Below are 21970 nucleotides of genomic sequence, written 5' to 3' on the forward strand. Positions count from 1 at the left end.
AAACATCAAGCACAGAAGGATATTTTTCCACAAGTTTAAATTTGAAATCCATTTCAGTTTATTTTTGTCTATTGAGAGCATTTTGTTTCCTTAAATCATTGAGGTATCTTTCAGCATTCTGAGCTGCCAACACATTATCATGTGCTTTTTTTTTCATAGTAAATAAAGTGTGCCTGATAAGAACAAATGGTTCTCTCGAATTCTTCAAGATCTTTGGCTTGCTTTCTATAGGTCTCCAGTGGTTTAATTATATGGCTTATCTTTTCCTCCACTTTGGAATGTTTCTCCTCTTGCTCTACCTGGTAATTTTCTTCTCTTATTAATTTCCTTTGGAGTTTCATTACATTTTCTTGATATAGTTCCATCATGACTTTAAGTTTATGCTAAAGATTCTGATTTTTGACTTTCAAATTCTGTATTTTCTGCTTGCAAAGTGTGCTGTATGTATACACATGGATGTATGACCAATGTGATCCTGCAATCTGTACACGTGGAAAAATGACAATTTATACCCTATCTGAATCAAATGTATGATATGTCAAGATCATTGTAATGTCTTGAACAACTAATAAAAAATAAATAAAAATTTTAAAAAAGAGAATATAAAAAAGATGCTTGTTCTGTCTTAAGATTGTTAATGTTCTATAAGGTCTTCCTTTGTTTTACCTACTTCAGATAATAAAGTAAAAATTTTATTTCTTTCTCTAAGCTTTTAAAAGAGGCATTTAACTTAGCAACATAAACCAGTTTTTAAAGCTCCTTTTGGCTGATCTTCTAAGTGAGCACCAATTTCTGATTCTCTTTCCATTTCCAATTCCAAGTTACCACCATCTGTTAGCACTTCTCCAAGCAGAGGAACCCAATCTTTCATCTGCAGCAAGTGTTCATTCAGAGACTTAATGTGATTTTCTTTATTTTTTAAAACTTGTTCTGCATGTACTTTAGAGTGTTCATGTGCCATTTATTAAGGCAATTCAGTTTTTCTTTTCATACTTCAACTTCTTATAAAAGCTATTTTTGTCTTTCCTGAAGTTGGGGATTTTTATTCAAAGAATTTTTTATTGCTACTGTAACTCCTTTATTTATTTGACATATTCTCAAGGTTGTTTTACTTTCAGGTATTTGTGATTTGAGGAATTTTGATTTATCTACTAGAAACTTAATTTTTTTTATATATCCCACTATCAATTCATCCTGTTGAGAATGTTTAGTTTTCTCTTCTTGTAGCTCTTTTTCTAGAAAGAATATTTCATCCTCAGGTTTAGATACAGATCTATCCAGGTTTTTATATATTGCCACCAATTTTTCTGCTTTTATTGACTCTTTCTCCAAAATGGCATCCTTTAAAGATGACTTTAAGCCATATCCACAATATATAAAGAGCTCTTAAAATTCAATAATAAAAGATAACATAATAAAAAAAGGCCAAGGATACAAACAGATATTTCTACAAAGATATACAAATAGCCAATAAAACACAAAAAATGCAGTCTCACTGGCCCTTGGCAAATGCAAATCAAGTGAGAGGCCACCACACACCCACCGGGACATCTACAGTGGACAGTAACAGATGTCAAGTGTCATATGGAAAAACCAAGACCCTCAGACATTCCTGGTAGGAGTATGGCAATAAAGCCATCTTACTGGCAGTTCCTTGGAAGGTCAGAGGTGCTGTGTGACACAGCAGCTCTACCTCTCCACACAGATCCAAAAGAAAGAAACTGCAGTCCCTGCACATCTGCAGCAGCATCACTCCTACAGCCAAACCTCCCAATGGGCTGGGACTGATGAGTGCACAGATCCATGAGCTGGTGAAGGCCCCATGCAGTGGGCGCTCCTCAGCCACGGGGGATTCAAGGGCCTGGAGGACAAGGGTGAATCCTGTCAGTCACACCCCACACAGCCACAGATGGCTAAGGGACAGAAAGCAGCCTCCCACTGCCTGAGGTCAGGGTGATGGATGGGACGCAGCAGCAGAGGGGCTGTGGATGGCTGACAGGGATGGGGGTTGCAGTGTTCTAAAACCGACTATGGTGGCAGCCTTGCGATTTTGTGGACACACTAAGCACTGCTTGAGTTTTCCAGGGTGTAGGAGCTGCATCTCATAGAGGGCTGTTCAAAGCCCCACCTGGGACTAGGCCACAGGCTCCCACTGGGACCAGGCCACACCACTGCCTATGGCCTGGCGCCTATGGCCTGGAGCTAGCCTGGCACGGGAGGCACTGGGCTCCCTCCTTAGCCCCACACAGAAGAAAACGAGGAGACCAAGTCCGCCATCCAGACTCACCACCTAAGACTTTTAAAAAAGACTGGATGCTGCAGAGGCCCACGCCTGTCATCTCAGCAGCTTGGGAGGCTGAGGCAGGAGGATCGTACCTGGAGGCCAGCCTCAGCAAAAGAAAGATGCTAAGTAAGCAGCTCAGTGAGTCTCTGTCTCTAAATGCATTGGGTGGGGGGTGGGCCTTGAAGCCAGGTGCTGCTGGGGTGGACACTTGCTGGCTCTGGCCTGGGCAGGTCCCTGAGTCAGGACAGCCCCACGGGCTCTCAGCAAGTCAAGACGTCCCACTGCCCCTGAGGTCCCACGTGCAAAGCCAGGAGAAAAAGCCCTCAGCCAACACTATACCTTCTTCCCCTGTCCCTCATGAGTTCCGGGGTCAGACATGGGTCTGCGGGGCAGGGAGCAGGAAGGTCCCCTTGGGAGCAGCCTGTGGGCAGCAGGTCAGAAGTCGCCGACAATGTGCTCATGTCCCAGATACTCTTCAGCCCCCGCCCCAACCCCATCTTGCCCAGAGCCCTGGGTCCTGGCCCAGTCCAGCATTGGTCACAGCCCAGCCTGCCTCTGGGCTGCATGCTCCCTGGACACCAGGTCACAGCCCCTGCTCCTGGGCTTGGGGGGCAGGGCCATGTCCCTCAGTGCTACTCAACCATGTCCCCGGGACTAGGCACCAGAGTCCTGTTCTGGAGACCACGGGGCTCCATCCCCACAGGCAGGTTCTCGGGCCAGAAAGCTCCTTCCCGTGGAGCTTTCTCTGGGGCTCAGGGTGGACAGAGCAGCACCCTCTGAAGACACCTGCTGGCCAGGCCAGGGACCCTGGGAGGGGGCTGTGAGCAGGGCTCCCCAGCAGGGGGTGCCATGTATCCATGTGGAGCCCTCGGCCAGCCAGGCAGGACCCAGATAGGGGAACCAGTGAGGGGACCCATTGATAGGGACCCAGTGAGGAGATCCAGTATGGGGAACCAGCGAGGGGACTCCTACAGTATCAGGTGGTGGCTGAAGGGCCCCCGGCCCCCAATGCTACTCAGGGTGCCCTGAGCTCCCCCAGCAGCTGGCCAGACTGACACCAGCTGCCCCCAAGCTGCAGGAGGTACTTTCGCCCTGATCTTGTTCAGTCACGTCAGGGGACTTGGGGGACCACACAATGCTGCCCATGAACCTGGGTCATTCACTCAGATCCCAAGGGCAAGGGAGCACCCAGTGGCAGGGACCTGTGGGTGGCCTGGTGCTGTGGTCCCCTAGCTCCTGAGATGGGGCTTCTCCATTGAGAGCAACTGAATTTCCCACTGTCTGTCACTCAGCAGCCAGTCTGGGCAAATGGGGGGGTCACTTCTGGCTCTAGCCGTCCTGAGACACTTGGACCACAGGGTTCTTTTCTAATTCCTGCCCCAGCATGCATTCTCGGGGACTCGTCCCCATAGCCCTCGGCTGCTGGGGTGGAAGAGGCCCTCCTGCCACCTTTGCTGAGAAGACCCAGGCCCAGCTCCTGTTGAACCAGGAAGACAGAAAACCCTGAGGGTGCCACCTGACCACTGAAGCTGCTGGCATGAGGGGAGGCGGGAGGCCTCCAGGGCAGGGGCCCAGGGAGGAATATCCCCCAGCTGTGGCACAGATAGCAGAGCCACTGTGCTAAAGATGTGTCCACGCCATTCTGCACCAGACCCCCTGTCCCCACAGCCTGGAGTAGCTATACTCAAAGGCAGGCTGAGGCCAGGCAGGGGCCAGAGGCCCCACTGTGTCTCCAGGAAGGTCTTACTGTCCTTACTGGTTTTGTTCCTGGAGAGACCTGCGTTCTCCTCAGTGTTTAGAGCAGCTCAACTCACAGTAGACAAGCTACAGAACCAGACTAGGTGCTCCTCAGCAGATGGACGGATAAAGAAACTGTGGTCCCTATGCACAGTGGAATATTACTCAGCCATAAAGAAGAATGAAATGATGGCATTTGAAGGTCAATGGGTGGAGCTGGAGAGGACTGTGCTGCTTAAGTAAGCCAATTCCAAAAGCCAAAGGCTGAGTGTCCTCTCTGACATGCAGATGCTGACTCACAATAGGGGAGAAGAGAAGAGAATTTCATTGGATGAGACAAAGGGAAGGGAGGGGAAGGACTGGGGGGTGCAGGAAAATAAATGGACGTCACTTTCCCATGTTCACATAGGAACACAACCAGGGACACCCCACAGTAGGGCCAGTCACAGGAATGAAAATCACACCCCGTGTAGGTGACATGGCAGGATGCATGCTGCTGTCATGGGGAGCTAAGAAGAACCAATTCAGAGACAAACCTGTGTTCCCACCTATGCCAAGGATCAAGGTGCAATGTCATTCAGTGTCCTCATTGAGGATGAAACGGGCTCTGCTGGCCTCTGGGAGCCAGTGTGAGGGAACTGACACTCAGGTCACCAGAGTGGCCCCACCTCCTCAGGCCTTTGCTCCCCACAGGAATGTCGAGCCTCAGAGGCCTGTGGAGACCCTGCCCATCAGGGACACGGCAGCTGTGGCCTTCAGTCCCCCTGCTGTCTCCTCCCAGGGGCAACATGCACTCCCTTCGTCCCATCCCAACTTGTGACATCATGGGAGGGGACAGACCCGGGCAGCAGGGACAGCTGGCAGCACCTACCTGATAACACAGTGGCCTCGATTGGAGGCAAAAATCATGATGGGGGCGATGGAAGATTCCAGAGCTCAGTGCAGGGAGGTGAAGCCCTTGATGTCCAGCATGTGCACCTCGTCCACAAACAGCATGCTGGGGACCCTCTCAGCCACGCCCTGGTCGATGTACTTGTTCACCACCTTGTTGATCTCACCTTGGACAGGGTCCCAGCCAGTGGGGGAAATGTCACCTGCTCTCTTCTCCACACCTAAATTCAATCAAGAACCAACCCTGCAGCCTGGTTCTCCTACTGGCTCTCTGACCCAAGGCTGGGTACTGGACCCATTCCAGGTTTGGTGTCATCATTTGAAAACAAGAATCGTGCCAGCTGTGGTGGCACACACCTATAACCCCAGCAGCCTGGGAGGTTGAGGCAGGAGGATCACAAATTGGAGACCAGCCTCAGCAACTTAGTAAGGCCCTGTGCAACTCAGTTGAGACCCTGTCTCTGAATAAAATACAGAATAGGGCTGGGGATGGGACTCAGGGTCAAGAGCCCATGAGTTGAATCCCTGAACCCTCATCTAAAAAAAATAAAACAGGCATGATCGCCCCCAAATGCCACAAAACACCTTTTGTGGAGCTGTGTGGGGCACAATGACCAGGAGCTGCCCCATCAAGCCCTGACCCTGATGCCAAGACACCTCATTTGGGAGCTCCAGGGAGATGTGTTTTCAAATGTGAATTCCCCTCTGCTGCACTCAGTCAAGGAGCTCTTTTGGGGGCCGTGCATGACAATGCTTAGGTTAATGAGCTTTCCATCAAGTGCAGTTAGAATCCTCTCCCCAGGAAACCTGAGCAAGGAGGGTCAGAGCAGGCCCAGCCTTGACCCCAGAAACCTCAGCCCTTACAGAACAGCAGGCCCACCTCAGGTCTCAGCCCTCACCTTCCAAACCAGTGCCCCCTGTCATCAGGATGGAGATGTTCCCAAAGAAATGGGATCTGAGGCCTGTCCTCTCCCAGAGCCATGATGCAGGGCTGTCAAAACAGAGTTCAGTGACAGATCTGCTCTTGGCCACTCATGGAGGAAGCTTAGGCTGCTGCGAGGCCTCAAGGCAACAGTGGATTCATGTTGAACTTACTTTTTCAGGGAGTAAAGTGGTAATGGGCCTGAGACGGACATAAAACTGGGGAAGAGCCGGGCGCAGTGGCACACACCTGTCATCCCAGGAGCCGGGGAGGCTGAGGCAGGAGGATCATAACTTGGAGGCGAGCCTCAGCAACCTAGCAAGGGCCTAAGAAACTCAGCCAGGCCCTGTCTCTAAATAAAAAATAAAAATGCTGGGACGGGGCTCAGTGGTCGAGAGCCCCTGAGTTCAATCACTGGCATCAAAAAATAAAAAATAATAAAAAAAAATAAGTCCACAAAGGAGCAAGGGAGACCCACTGCCTGGTGTCAAAGTCGGCACCTTTCTGGGACCTCAAAGGAAGCAGATGCTGACCTCAGCGGGTCCAGAGCACACAGTTTGGCCACAGCTTCCTATGGGAGTGAAGACTCAGAGCCGTGCAGTGGGGGGGGGGGGGCTCTCAGAGCCAGGAGCATGTCAGAGGCAGGGCCTCAACTCGGCTCTGGGCTCAAGCTTTGCCATCCATCTTCCCTGTGATCTCTGTCTTCTTTGGCTTCATCAACTGGCCCATCATGGACAGGATGTCTAGTCTCCCCTGTAGGAGAGAGGACTTTCTAAGGCAGCTACCAAAGCCTATCCTCCTGCCTACTGAGGGTCCCTGATGTCACTCAACTTGGAAGCCTTAGGTGGACAGGCCCAGCACAGCTCCCCTGGGAAGGATGAGGGGCTCCTGAACTCAGAGGGATCCCCTCGAGGTTTCCCCTGACCTGCAAGAATCAAGCTGATTCATGTTTGGTGGCACGTGTCTTTAAAAATCCTGGCGATTTGGGAGGCTGAGACAGAAGGACCGCAAGTTGGAGGCCAGCCTCAGAAACTTAGTGAGGTCCTGAGCAACTCAGCAAGACCCTGTCTCTAAATAAAATATAAAAAGGGCTGTAGATGGGGCTCCATGTGTAAGCACCCTGGGGTTTAAGCTTCAGTACAAAAAAAAAAAAACCTCTGGCCAGGTAGGAAGAAACTCCAATCCCAAGAGTCTCTGGCCTCTCCTGGGCAAAGTTCTGTGGGACAAAAAGAAAAACCAGATTCCCGGCAGAAAGCCCATTCCTGGTGGGGAGGAGGAGACCCCCTTTAGGATGAAGAGCAAACCTGACTCTCTGTCCAGCGGGGCCCAGAGTAGCGCCAGCTGGGAGCTGGAGGACTCGGGGCTTGAGCTCTGCAGAGCCTGGGGCCTCTGTGAGGCTGTCTGAAGCCCTGTGAAGGCTCCCGCCAGGAACCCCCAGCCCAAGGTGGAGAGCAGCTCCCAGCAGGCTGGCAGGCGGCCAGGGGCAGACCATGCCCAGAGATCAGCTGTGACAGCATCTGGACATTGGGACAGGGGACGAAGCTCATGTCGTGCTCATTGCTGAGCATCCCAGAAGGCCTCCAGGAGGACAGCATGGCCCTGAACACTGGTTCCCAGGGCCTTGGGAATGTGCTGGACCACAAGGCCTGTCCCTGGTGCCTGGTGTTGGCCACGTCCAGGTCATGCAAAGTCCCATCCTTGATGACCTCCTTCTTCTTGTGCACATCGCCCTTGGGCAGGGCATGTCCTCCTAGGCCTCCAGGTTGAACTCCGTGGCCAAGGAGTCGCACCTGCCTACCTCTGCCAGCAGACCATGGGGCACCAGGACCACATAGAGCTCAGTGACAGAAAGGTCTCTGCTGCCCACTGAGGGCCCCCAATGTCACCCTCCACCTGTGCCCCATGGCCTGGTGCAACACTGGGCTCCCAGACCCGCCCAGCCAACACCTGAGACTTTCTGGAAGATTTTCTCCCCTTTCTTTTCACTCCTGATAAAAGAGCATTCAGGGGACTCACTGGAGCCTAGAGCCCGGGGTATTCTAGGTGGTGATTTATGGGTGACACAAGGCCTTAGGCTCATCCATGAACCAGGGAGGTGCAGCCACCCTGGGACGCAGCAGCAGATAGAGGAGGAGCCACCTGGTGCAGTCCCCAGGCTCAGGACTCAGGGAGGGACACCAGGGAGATAAAGGAAGATGGAAGACAACGCCTGGTGCAGCAGGAAGGGATGAAGGCTGTCTGGTCCCTGCCCCCCACAGGGTTTGGGTCTTGAGCACTCTGCCTGCTGAAGTCACCAGGAGAGGAAGACAGAGAAAAGCCAAGGTGACTTAGGTAAAGGGACAGCTGCTGAACTTCCCCCACCCACCTCCGCTGAGCAATGTGACTCCCTGGTCACCCAGGTCTCCCTCTGCAGACCCTCAGGCGTGGCACTGTCCCCCGGGAGCATATCTTCACAGCCCTGCTGTTGGCCTCCATGTAGATGATGTCCCTGGCCTCAACTCGCTTCTTCTGCAGACTTTCAAAAATGCTGGGGTTCAGCTAATACCAAACCAAACCAGACATAAGGGGACTCAGACAACCATGATGCAAATTCCAGTTCCTTGTGACCCCGAGGGAAGAAACTTTTCTGTAAGAGACCTGAGGGGCCAGGCACAGGGGTGCACACCTGTCATCCCAGGGACTCGGGAGGCTGAGGCAGGAGGATCGCCAAGTTGGAGGCCCGCCTCAGCAACTTAGCAAGGGGAGACTCTCTCTGAAAACAATACAAAGCAAAATAAAAAGGGCAGGCTTCTGGCTCCCTGCTTAAGCACTACGGATTCAGTTCACAGGACTAAACATAAGAGAGAGACAGACAGACAGACACCTGAGGTAGCCAGCCACCCCAGGAGTGGATGGGTATGAAGGTTTGTGGCAGGGCCCAAGAGCCTGGACTGGGGGCTTAGCACACCAGGAGGTGAACCTGAGGGTGACCATGTCTGCCTGTAGGAGACAAGAGAACGTCACCATTACTCTTCCTTGCCTTGCCTTCAGGGGTTGCAAAGTGGTAGGAGCATTCTCCCAGGGACCCGGCTGCTCTTAGAGGGTACATGTGTCCATGGCCACGCCCCACAGCACCCCCCAGGATCACCACTGCAGCTCCAGTCCTTGGGTTAGGGACACCAGAGCTTCCTGCTTAGCCACCTGAGGCTGCATTTGATGTGGCCCGTGATTCCGGCTCTCTGGGCCTTGGTCTCCTCCTCTATGTGACAGCACCCAGAAGCACCCACAGAGGAGTCCAGCTCAGAAGGGAAATATAAGTTGGAATCCCCCCAAACTGTCTGGGTCAGGAGGCTGAGGAAGGAGGATCACCAAGGTGGAGGCCAGTCTAGACCACATAGCTAGTCCCTGGGGCTGGGGCACAGCTCAGTGGCAGAGCACTGGTTCACTATGGCCACAACTCTGGGTTTGAATCCCAGGACCAGAAGAAAGCAAATTCTAGCATCTTCCATACTTGGGCTGTGCACACACATCTTGGGGTGATGGTGCTAAACGGGGCCTTGCTCTTCCCTAGGGGTGTGCACTGGTCAAGGACAGCAGGCTCTACAGGACCCAGATGGCAGACAGGTCCTGAGGCTGAGCTTCCAGAGCAGCTGCTACAGATGGCCACCCTGTGGAAACACACCTGAACTCTGTACCAGACAGAGTCTATAGTCAAAGGGGGGCAGCAGGGGACACAACACAGACTAACACCTGGTGTAGGGCTCCCTCGGCAGGAGGGGGCCCCCAAAAGGCCAATCCAGAAACAAAGTCAGTATGTGGTGGCCAAAGGCCAGGGGGAAGGACAGCAGGTGGCCATTCATGGGAATTAGGTCCCTTGGAAGGTCATGACAATGTTCTAGAATTAAGATGGGGAGAGTAAACTATGTCATGCCTCAAAATCCTGTGGGTAACACACACTTAAAATGGGTGGATCATGTTCACAACTGCACCCCAACAGAGCTGCCAGGAGCTTGCCAGGGACCAGCCTCTCTGGCCTCCTTTGGGCATTTTGCAAACAGGATACAGGGGTGGGGAGTCCCCAGGCCAAGATTCATAAGCCTCCTTCAAACTCAGACACTTCACAACTCCACACAACGCACCTGAGGTCCTTCTGTCCCAATATCTCATCCATGTGGGAAAACTGCCCAGAAGGACTTGGGTTTGGGGGAGGCTGGGGGTACCAGGGATTGGACTCAGGGGCCCTCCACCACCAAGCCCCATCCCCAGCCCTGTTTGGCATTTTATTTAGAGTCAGGGTCTCACTGAGTTGCTTAGGGCTTCACTTTGGCTGAGGCTGGCTATGAACTCGCAATCCTCCTGCCTCAGCCTCCCAAGCTGCTGGGATCAGAGACAATTTTCCTCTTCTTCCATTAGGCTCTTTTCTTCAAGAAGCTGGACGAAGTAGACCGATGGATGGCTCAAATTTCCACTGTGTTCCTGTGTCCTCTCTCCTACAGGGAAGAGGACAATTTTTCTCTTTTCCTCTCAGGCACTTTTATATGGTTGATTTTCCAGATGAACTGGCTCAAGGTGTCATTCCTGAGAAGGGGCCACCTTCTCAGAACCTCATTAATCCAGGGTGGACAGGATGTGGTGAGGGATTAAAGAGAGAGAGAGAGAGAGAGAGAGAGAGAGAGAGAGAGAGAGAGAGAGAGGTTTGCAGAGCCAAGCTCCTGAGATGAAGGCCCCATTAGGAAACAGAAAAATAGCCCTTGGAAGAAGTGACATTTTCATGATCTCCATAAAGCAGTGACCGAGAAACCACCTCAGAGAATCAAAGAACCATCAAATTATAAAAGGGGGGAAGATGGAAAGATTCTATGGTGGATGGAGAGTGGTCTAGAGAAGAGAATCTGAGTCTCAGAGAGCTCAGAGGACTCTCAGGGGTCACCCAGCACCAGAGGACTCACAGTCACCTGCCCCTCAGCCAGCACTGGATGCAGGATGACTGCAGAGCCCCTTTCTGAGCCTGAGGCCTTGATCCGGAAAACAGGGGAAATGAGATTTATGGCACCTGCGCACATGGACACACAGCTGTGAGGAACCACAGGTAAAATACCTCCCCAAGCCCGCAGCAGGGGACCTGGGTATGCAGCAGGGGACAGGTACAGAGCTAGTGTGGGTCAATCATAACAACAGTGGATGAGTAAAAACATTATGAAAAAGAAAGAAAAAAGAAAACAAAATTATGTCCACTTTGACTTTATGGGGAGGTGAGGGGGCAGTATTAGGAATTGAAACCAGGGGTGACTTACACCTGAGCCCCATCGCCATCCCCATCCCCATTTTTTATTTAGAGACAGGCTCTCCCTGAGCTGCTCAGGACCTTGACTAAGTTGATGAGGCTGGCCTCAACCTTGTGATCCTACTGCCTCAGCATCCTGAGCGGCTGGGATGACAGGAGTGCTCCACTGTGCCTGGCTGGCCAATGGTCATCATGTGGGGGATGAGATGGCAGAAGCAATTTGTTGACTTAACCACACAACTCCCAGGAGCAATGAGAAAAGAAAGAACTACCTCATATAGGGACCTATGTCCAAGCCCTCTACAAGGTGTCCCTTTATACTACACGGTGTTATCCTGAGTGTCCCATATGGCATCAACAGTGCAGAGACCAAGGAAAGAGGGACACAGAGGTCACACCACCTGCCTGGTGCCGCAGTGCCGAGGGCAGGGCTCAGGATGAACTCCCCTTGAGCTGCTTGGTGCCCTTGGCTGTCTTGAGCCCTATGATCACGTGACTGATGGTCTTGCCATAGCTGCCCATGGGGTTCTCGGTCTCACATGGCGCCAGCTCGGTCACCTCCCCCTCGTAGACCTCCTTGGCCTCCTTTATCCACAGCCCTGGGAGGGATGGCCGATGGGGACATGGTGAGAAGCAGGACCATCCTTCTCTTCACATCCATCCCCTCCCCACCAACAACCTTCTTACCTCAACCTGCCACAGCACAAGAACTGACAAGTCACCTTACAGTACAACACGGAGCCACCATCATGGGTGGAGAGCAACACTACAGGGAGCAGTGGCCCACACCTGTCATCCCAGCTTGGGAGGCTGAGGCAGGAGGATGGTGAGCTGGAGGCCAGCCTCAGCAACCCAGTGAGTCCCTGATCAACTCAGTGAAACCCTGTCTCCAAATAAATTCAAAACAGGGCTGGGAGGTGGCTCTGTGGTTAGGTGCCCCGGGGTTCAATCCCTGGTTCCCCTCCTCAAAAAAAAAAAAAAAAAAAAAAGAAGAAGAAGAAGAAGAAGAGATGAGGCTCGCTGCTCTCCTGACAAATGGGAAGGCCACAGAGGACTTCTGGCAGGTGGCCATCGGGCTCTCTGTGAGCTGATATAGAAGTGTCCCAAAGGCAGAGACACATGGCCACAGGATCCGACATTCAGGCCACTTCCCACTGTTCAAGGGGGGGGGGGGCATTATCTTATCACACCATCCCTTGCCTTCTCTTCTCCAGAAACCCAACCAGGACAAGGACACTCAAGACAGGAAGCTAAAGGCCAGCTATCCTCTGCCTGTGATCCACCTGAGAGCCTATAAATGGGCCTTTTGGAAAACACCCAAAAGAGAAGCCACATTCTGTGTTTGATGAACCAAATTCCCAGCTCCTGAACCCCAAGACAAACTTCCCAAACAAAGCCCAGAGCAGCTACACACACCTCGAGTCCCAGCAGCTCTGAAGGCTGAGGCTGGAGGATCATGGGTTAGAGGCCAGCCTCCACAACACTGAGGCCCTGAGCAACTCAGAGAGACTCTGTCTCTAAATAAAATGCAAAATAGGGCTGGGGATGGGGCTCAGGGGTCGAGGGCCCCTAGGTTCAATCCCTGGTACAAAAAAAAAAAAAAAAAAAAAAAAAAATCCCAGACAACATGAAGGTATCAGAAGTCTCTGTCAAGCTTGGAAAATTCTGGGCTTTTAAGCCTACTTTGATATTTTTTATAGAACCTTTTCTATTCGGCAAAGAGGAAATTCCTCCAAATGGAATGCCTGCCCATACTCACTGTCATGGGACAGTGATATGAAATTTTTCCAGGAGGGGAAGAAAGGCATCCCCGTCTCTCAGCCACTCATATTTGTCTAGAAGTTTCTCAGTGGTGACAAGTAGACAGAGGAAGGCTCAATGGACCATGGGCCCAGTTGGTGGCCAGGAGAGGGGCTGAAGGCACTGTCTCTGGCCATGACAGCACAAAGGACACGGGTTTCATCTGCTGGCTCCAGTTTCTAAGTCCCTGACAGGGACCTTTATCACGTCAAGGGAGTGGCACAGAGGGGACAGATGACCCTCTCTCCCTCCCTCTGCAGCTTCACAGGAAGTCAAAGGTGCAGGGACAGAAGGCTCCTGTCTGAGGGGAGGCCACAGCTTGCCCTTTCATTGTGTGGCAAAATCTAGAAGTTTCTCCTCACCTCCTGCCATCAAAAGCCCCTGCTGTGTCTCCCACCCCCCACCCCAGGAGTGACTCCCATCAAATGTGCCTGGTGACCTCTACTTTTTCAAATTTTAAAGCATTTCAGTTCCTGCTGAGCCATTGAAACACAAGCAACTGTGTGAAGACCAGTTTTATCAGGTTTTTGTCTCACAAAAATGGGTTTTTTAACAAAAATTTTAAGTTGTAGATAGACACAATTCCTTTATTTTTTATTTTTATGTGGTGCTCAGGATGGAATCCAGGGCCCCACACATGCTAGGTGGGTCTCTACCACTGAGCCCCTGCCCCAGCCCAGAAAAATGGTGTTTTTAAAATTTAAGTTCTTAAAAATATTCATATTCAGGTATTTGAAAGGTTGTGATATCTTACTGGTCACATTTTTGGGGGGTTCTTTTTGGTACCAGGAATGGAATTAAGGGGCCCTCAACCCCTGACCCCCAGCCCCAGCCCCTTTTATATTTTATTTAAAGTCAAGGTCTCACTGAGTTGCTCAGGGTCTGGCTAAGTTGCTGAGGCTAGCCTCCAACTTACTATCCTCCTGCCTCAGCCTCCTGAGCTGTTGCAATATGGTTCATATGTTTAATTAATGAGTTAAATAAAATCACTGGCACATGTTTAATTAAGGAAAAGTAAGCCTGGCACCGCAGCACACATCTGTAGCCATAGTTACTCAGCATACTGAGGCAAGAGGATGGTTTGAACCCAGGAGTTTCAGGACTGCCTGGGAAACATAGTGAGACCCTAAAAAATAGGAAATAAAAAGGGAAAAGAAAAGGAGAAATGAGGAAAAAACAATAGAGAGAAAAATTTTAAACGTAAAACCCAGGTGTGGTTGTGCACATGCATAATCCCAGCACCTCAGGATGCTGAGGAAGGAGGATCGAGATTTGGAGGCCAGCCTTGGCAACTCAGAAAGACCTTGTCTCTACATAAAATATAAAAAGGGCTGGGGATGAAACTCAGGGGTGAAGTGCCCCTGGGTTCAATCCATGGTAGCAAAAAATAAAAATAAAAAGCCTAAGTTCAATGTGACACAAAGCTTAGCTTCTGAACACAGTTCAGAATTAGAACTCTTCAGTTCAGCATTAGTGTCACAGAGGGGCTGGGGGTGGCTCAGCGGCCATGGTCGAGAGAAAGAGAGAGAGAGAGAGAGAGAGAGAGAGAGAGAGAGAGAGAGAGAGAGAGACCCATAGTTTAGTGCTTACATTGACCTGCTTGGGAAGATCAAGAGGCAGAGCCAGTCCCTCAGAGAGGCACCGCAGGAAGACACATTGCCAGCCACCAGAAAATCAGATGGTTGTGGGGGGTGAAACAGGGTCCCATGATATCTCCCCACTTCCAAATGCTGCACCCTCCCACTGCATTTTCTTTCCTTCAGCATTAAATCAAAAGCTCCCCAAGTAGATTTCTTAGTCTTTTTATTTATTTATTATTTATTTCAGTGCCAGGGATGGAACCCAGGGGCCCTCAACCACTGAGCCCTGTCCCCAGCCCTTTTTATATTTTAGTTAGAGACAGAGTCTCACTGAGTTGCTCAGGGCTGAACTAAGTTGCTGAGGCTGGATTCCAACTTGTGATCCTCCTACCTCAGCCTCCCAAGCTTCTGGGATGGCTGGCTGCTCTTGCCTGTCTTGTCAACAGCACCAAAAGAACACAAGCATTCCAATCAACACATCACAGAAGCATTTTTAAGATGAAACATTTCAAAGCACTGGAAAAGCAACAGCCATCTGTCACTCCAACGTGACACTCACTGAGAGCCCTGCAAAAGTTCTCCATCAGTACCTCTGTCTTCTTGATCTCCATAGAGTAAACTTTGCTCCCCACCATGGTGCAGAAAGGCACCTTTCTCCCAAGCTCCTGAGCAATCGCCAGGGCCAGGGCTGTCTACAGAGGCAAGAAAGGAAATATTTTTATTTTATAGTCTTGAAAACATAATTCAAAGCCATCTATAAAAAATTTATTCAAGAGGCTGAACATGGTGTCACATACTTTTTATCCCTAAGACTCAGGAGGCTGAGGCAGGAGGATGGGAAGATGGAGGCCATTCTCAGCCACTTAGCAAGGCCCTGAGCTACTCAGTGAGACGTGTCTCTAAATAAAATATAAAAGGGTTGGGGATTGGGCTCAGTGGTTAAGCACCCCTGGGTTCAATCCCTGGGTTCAAAAAAAAGAAAAAAAAACAACACAAACAAATCAGGAAGGATTTATCACATGACCTTCATTTTATGTTAAAAGGCCAGGAAATAGTGGATAATATGTGAGGCCAAATCTGGAAGCAGTGAGTTGGTCTGCAAGCTCCCCTGGACCGTGCCCTGTGGTCAACTATAAATTGACACTCAGTAACCTAACTTAGGTTGGCAGATGCTAAAGAGAACCAGGTGGAACAGACATCTTGTCAAATACCAAGTTATGGAAAGCAAATGCTCTCAAGTGGGCCCAGGACTGGGAAATGCCATGGCCTCTGAGTGCCACTTCATCCTCCCTCATTTCTGAAACAAGAATGAGGTCAGACCCCAGGTGTGCAGGCCACGCAGAGCCTCCTGAGTTGCTGAGGGCCTCACTAAGTTTCTGAGGCTGGCCTCCAACATTTGATCCTCCTGCCTCAGACTCCAAACATGCTGGGACAAGGCCAACTGGAGCTGCTGCTTCAAAGATGGCCCAGGGAAGGCTCCTCTTAGATTTTCTTTTCAATGCCAACCTGGGGGATGATCACCGATCACTGTGGGGCAAAATCCACTAGCCCATGGGGCAGAGGCTGGTTCTAGTTCTGATATCCCCCCTGTTTTCCAATGTGGTCTTGAGCACACAATAGTGCTAATGCTGGATGGCCTCATCTGATGAACTAAAATACAGTTTAGATTACAAGGAGCCAATGAGCTGCCCACAGGATGGTTTGGTTGGGACCATGTAGTCTTAAATGTGCCTTTAAACTTGCCTTTTTTGTGGGGGGATTGAACCCAGGGGCCTTCAGCCTATGAGCCCCATCCTCAGCACTATTGGGTATTTTATTTAGAGACATGATCTCCCTGAGTTACTGGGGGCCTCGCTTTTGCTGAGGCTGGCCTCAAACTTGCTATCCTCCTGCCTCAGCCTCCCGATCCAGCTACTGGGATTGAAGGCATGTGCCACTGTGCCCAGCTCTTGCCATTTTTTGAACCTTAGGAACTTTCATGTAGAAATCCAGCTATTTGGCTTCTTTTGAGAAACCAGGTCTGGACCCAGTGGCCCTCTTTTAGTGACAGGGCACCACATTTTTGGGCTTAGCAAGTCCCTTTGCTTGCCTTGCTTCCCAAATGCTTAGGCACCTGAGTGGGCAAGCCCAAAGCATGTGTTCTAATAGCAAATGGAAAATGTCTAGAATAGAACACAGAGTGATGCGATTCTAACACCACAAGGCCCAGGGGAGGCCACAGGCAGCTCTGCCCACCTGTTTTATTTTGCTGGTTCTGGGAATGGAACCCAGAGCCTTGTATGTGCCAGGCAGCTGCTCCACCACTGAGCCCCAGGCCCAGCATTTTTAATTTAAATACAGGGTCTCACTGAGCCTCTGAGGCTGGACTCCACCTTGAGATCCTCCTGCTTCAGCCTCCCAAGTTGCTGGGTTTACAGGTGTGAGCCATAGTGCCTGGTTTTCATGTCCACCTTCTACCCAAAATGTCTCTTCCCTGTTCTTTCACAGCCCCCAACTCCCCATTCTCAGTTTCCAGTGTCAAAACAGTGACCACGTCCCACTGAACAGCGTCCCTGCCTCCCTCCACCTAATACTGAAGGGGTGATCATTACCCTTCCATTCAAATAGGATCAATACTTGGTTAATAATGGTTCCATGTCTGTCCATCTTTATCCAATTAAAAGCTCATGGAAGGGGCTGGGCTGGGGCTGGGGCTCAGTGGTGGAGCACTCACCTAGCATGTGCACAGCCCTGGGTTTCATCCTCAGTGCCACATAATGGTAAATAAACAAAACAAAGGTATTGTGTCCAACTACAACTAAAAAATATGATATTATTAAAAAAAAAACTCATGGAAGAAAAGCCACATATACCTACCCTTTCCTATGGAGCTCTATAAATCTCACTGATCTTTGCATAGGCTGTCATCTTGAAAGTCTAACTTGTATTTTTTTAAATATTTTAATATTATCAGGCCTCCCAGCTAATCAATCAATACCCACCAAGACGCAACCCAGACCTTTATGGTGTTTACTTTTGAACAGGGTTGCATTATTTATATTTATTTTTTTTTCTTCGAAACAAGTTTAATTTTGTTCCAGCCCTAAATTAGGGGAAGAACTTATTTCTTAAAAATAATGCTCAAAAATCAGGCCATTATAAAGTTAAGCACCCCTCCCCTTAGCAAAAAATATTGAACTGATATAGGTGACTGAACTGATATAACTGATTTAGGTGTAGATGGACACAACACAATGCCTTTATCTTTATATGGTTCTGAGGATCAAACCGGGTACCACCCGTGCTAGGTGAGTGCTCTACCACTGAGCCACAATCCCAGCACATTAACTTGTATTTTATGGATTAAGAAACTGAGAGCTGGGTGTGGGGGTACACATCTGTCATCCCAGCAGCTTGGGAGGCTGAGCTGGGAGGATGGCTAGTTGGAGGCCAGCCTCAGCAACTTAGCAAGGCTCTGAGCAACTCAGCAAGACACTGTCTCTAAATAAAATACAAAAATGGCTGAGGACGGGGCTCAGGGGTTAAGCACCCCTGGGTTTGATCCCTGGTAGCCAAAAAAAAAAAAGGATTTCTCAGTCTTTCCTCTGTTTTTTGGGGACAGCCTTGTAGTGCAGTTTGCTTAGCAGCATTGTTGGCCTCTAACACTAGATGCCACGAGTCCCCCCACCACGTTTTGAAAACAACAAGAGATGATTCTCCAGATACTGGCAAATATCTCCTGGGTGGGGGGGGGGGGGGAAACCAGTCCAGGTTGAAAATCACTGCAGAGCTAATCTCACCTAGCTGGACTTCCAGAAAGAGCACACAGAGAACAGGAACAGCCCACAGCTCAGGGGTTCAGAGCTGGCAACTGTCCACACCAACGACACCAAACATTGAGACTCAGAAAGCCCTGTGGACATCAAGAAAGGGAAATCAGGGGAGGGCGCCCTATCCAAAAGTACGTCCAAAACATCTAGAAAGAAAGGTTTCAACCCTGGAAATCAGACTTCTTAAGAGCAACACTGGAAGATAAAAAGTACCAAATAACACTGAGAGAAACAGCACTGAAGGAAACAGCTATCATGCTGGTGCTGTGGCGCAGGCCTGTCATCCTGGTGGCTTGGGAGGCTGAGGCAGGAGGATCACGAGTTGGAGGCCAGACTCAGCAAAAGCGAAGCCCTAAGCAACTAAGTGAGACACTGTCTCTAAATAAAATGCAAAAAGGGCTGAGGATGGGGCTCAGGAGTTGAGAGCTCCTGGGTTCAATTCTTGGGGTTCAATTCTTGGTAAGCCTCCCCCCAAAAAAATGGAAGACGACTTGGACATGCTAATGTTCCTGTAAGTGCACACTGTATAGCATTCCAGCCTCAAAAAACTTCCCCCAGACTCAAGACTTCTTCATCCACCATCAGACACCACACAACACACCCTGGCAACTCCATATGTACAACTTAAAAATTAGAATTCAAGCTTTTATTTCACAGATGATTGTGTTTCTGCTTCTGAAAGGTCAGGAGCCTGCCCCAGGTCTCCCAACTGATCAATCAATACCCACCAAGACACAGCCCAGAACTTTAGGGTGTTTATTTTTGAACAGGGTCACATTAAGTCACTTAGAGACTGGTGAAACTGCTGAGGCTGGCCTCCAACATGTGATCCTCCTGTCTTAGCCTCCAGAGTCACTGAGATGACAGGCAGGGGCCACCACCCCTTGTAAGAGCCCACTTCTTTACATACAAGAGTGCAGGCTCCTACTCTCCTGTGCCAAGAGGCCCTTCCAGAGAACAAGCCATGCCCAGACCAGGAGCTCTGGGAAGCCTGAGGATCTGGCCAATCCCCTTGCAGATCCCAAAAACCTCCACCATGTGTCCTCTTTTGTCCCCTGGAAAGCCCAAATTGGGGGGAATTATCAAACCCTCTGCCCAATTCCAGCATTTATAATCAGTCAGCAGTTTGAAGCTCAGACTCAACTGAGCCATTTTGTGCCATCAGGAGACTTCCTATTTCTCTGCCCAGAAAACACTAGAAGCCCCTTGAAGATCAAACTTGTGTTTCTGTTATTTGTCAATCATGCACGTAGCCAAAATAGTGGTGGGCAAATTTCGCATTCAAAAAAATACTGGCTGACTCATTTTCCCCCTCCAAAAATGTGCCACAGAAGATTTTTTAATATTTTTTAAATTGTGCATGGACATAATATCTTTGTTTCAATTTTTTAATATTTATTTTTTAGTTGTAGTTGGACACAATACTTTTATTTCACTTATTTATTTTTATGTGGTGCTGAGGATCGAACCCAGGGTCCTGCACATGCGAGGCGAGCACTCTACCACTGAGCCACAGCCACATCCCGTCACAAATTTTTACGAGTCCCTGGACCAACAGAAATGGATTTTCAGCTGGGCGCGGTGGTGCATGTCTATAATCCTACCACTCAGGAGGCTGAGGCAGGAGGATCACGAGGTGGAGGCCAGCCTCAGCAACATAGCAATACCCTCAGCAACTTTAGCAAGACCCTGGCTCTAAATAAAATACAAACATGGGAAGTGATTCAGTGTTGATTGCCCCCAAGTTCAATCACTGGTTAAAAAAAAAAAAAAAAAAAAAAGAAAGAAAGAAAAGAAAAGAAGAGAAAAGAAAAGGAAAAGAGATGCATTTCTCAAGCAAAGGAGACTTGAAAGAGTTCAAGGACCATCCCAGAGACCAGACCCCTCTCAGGACTTTCCCATCCCTCTGACCAGGATGATTTTCATTCTAGAAGTATGAGTTGAGATCAGATTCCTTTCTTAAACACACATGTGACCCACGTCGCTAAACAAAGACTAGTTAAGATGCATATTCCAACTGGCTTCAACGTGAGAATTGTCCTCTTGGGCAGCAGAAATCAACGAGAACACAAGCACCTTTCCAGTTCCCAGGGGTCCGGCCCACAGCAAGGCTCTTCCTGCCATTTTCCTGCTTTCGATTAATTCTTCTATGATGTCACATGCCTGCAGCACAGAGGGGAGAAATGGTCACTATTACTGTGTTTCAGTGGGGAAAAAATGCAGTCCCTGGTCCAAACAATTCACAGACTCGTCCAACAAACCCTGAGAGCCAGCACCCTCCAGGCACAGCTCTGGGTGCCCAGACAGTGGAGGTGAGAGAGAAAAGTCTGCTGGGCACAGTGGCCCACACCTGTGATCCCAGGGACTTGGGAGGCTGAGGCAGGAGGATCTCAGTTCAAAACCAGCCTCAGACAAAGTGAGGCCCTGAGCAACTCAGAGAGACCCTGTCTCTAAATAAATGCAAAATAGGGCTGGGGAGGGGCTCAGGGGTTTAGGGCTCCCCCCGCCCTCCAAAAAAGACATAGACAAGAAACCAGAGGCTTTTCTTTGGCCCTTTCTGTTACTAGGAGACTCCAAGGCCACAGTCACAAGCTCATATAAATTGCAGGTTTCTGTAGCTGCTCAGCCTCCAGGGAGACCATGGGCCATGACTCTAGGGTCCAGCAGCTTAGAGGTGGTGGAGTGCAAACCTCCAGTTGTCATTACTAAACTCGGTGGCCTATAGATAGGCCATTTTTTTTTCTGATAATAATAATAATAATAATAATAATAATAATAATAAATACCATAACTGCAGGGACTTGGTACAGTTGCCACTTAACAAAAGTAGAACTTACTGGTAAAAGGATGGTTAGGGTTAGGGCACGATGGTGCAGGCCTGTCATCCCAGGGCACCTGGAGGCTGAGGCAGGAGGACTGTAAGGTGGAGGCCAGCGTCAGCAGCTCAGCCAGATCCTGTCTCGGAATAAACACAAAAGGGGCCACAGTGTGGTTCTGTGGGCAGCGCCCCCGGGGTCAACGCCGGGCACCAAAGTGACACTGAGTCGGGGCGAATGCCGGGAAGGTCCCCACGCCCCCCAGCCCCGCCCGCCATCCCTCTCATGCATTCTCCTGGCCCAGGAGCCCCGAGGCCGCCTGCTTGACCAGGGCACTCTCGTTGAGGCCCAGCCCCTTCCCGTGGCTGTGCGAGGCGATGCGCGGCATCTTCGTGGTGCTCTCCACCTCCTCGATCTTCAAAGTGCCAGCCAGAGCCCAACCAGTGCAGGAGCCACTACCCTGCACCCGCCCAGGGGTTACCAAGGGCCATTACAAGGGCGGCTGGCAAGAGCCCGCCTCTGTCGGTGCCCCATTGGAGGATATTGGAACACCGCCACTCTCCATTGGCTCAGGCATGTGCTCATCGCAGCTGCCGGTAGAGCTCCGCCCACACACTTCCCGCTGTGGCTCTGGGTTGACTTCCCTGGCAACAGGTTCTTCCAGCTAGCTCTGAGGGTGTGATTGCAGGAGGGAGCCAAGAGTTTTGCTGCCTGGCTGAAGAGCTGAGCCCAGGGGGTGGGTGGCCACGAGGAGCGTTATTCTGGGTGTTTATTTGGTACCAAGGATTAAAACCAGGGGCTCTAAGTCACTGAGCCCCAGCTCCAGCCCATTTTGTATTTTATTTAGAGACAGGGTCTCATTAAGAAT

The 21970-nt window shown here is 50.2% G+C and overlaps 1 pseudogene; it reads right to left on the minus strand.

Moving 5' to 3' along the window:
* Positions 1 to 4888: 4888 nt before the first annotated feature.
* LOC114083658 (ruvB-like 1) lies at positions 4889 to 21517 on the minus strand (annotated as a pseudogene).
* Positions 21518 to 21970: the final 453 nt, after the last annotated feature.

The sequence above is a fragment of the Marmota flaviventris genome, chromosome 11 (assembly GCF_047511675.1).
Source record: "Marmota flaviventris isolate mMarFla1 chromosome 11, mMarFla1.hap1, whole genome shotgun sequence".
NCBI classification, from domain to species: Eukaryota; Metazoa; Chordata; class Mammalia; order Rodentia; family Sciuridae; genus Marmota; species Marmota flaviventris.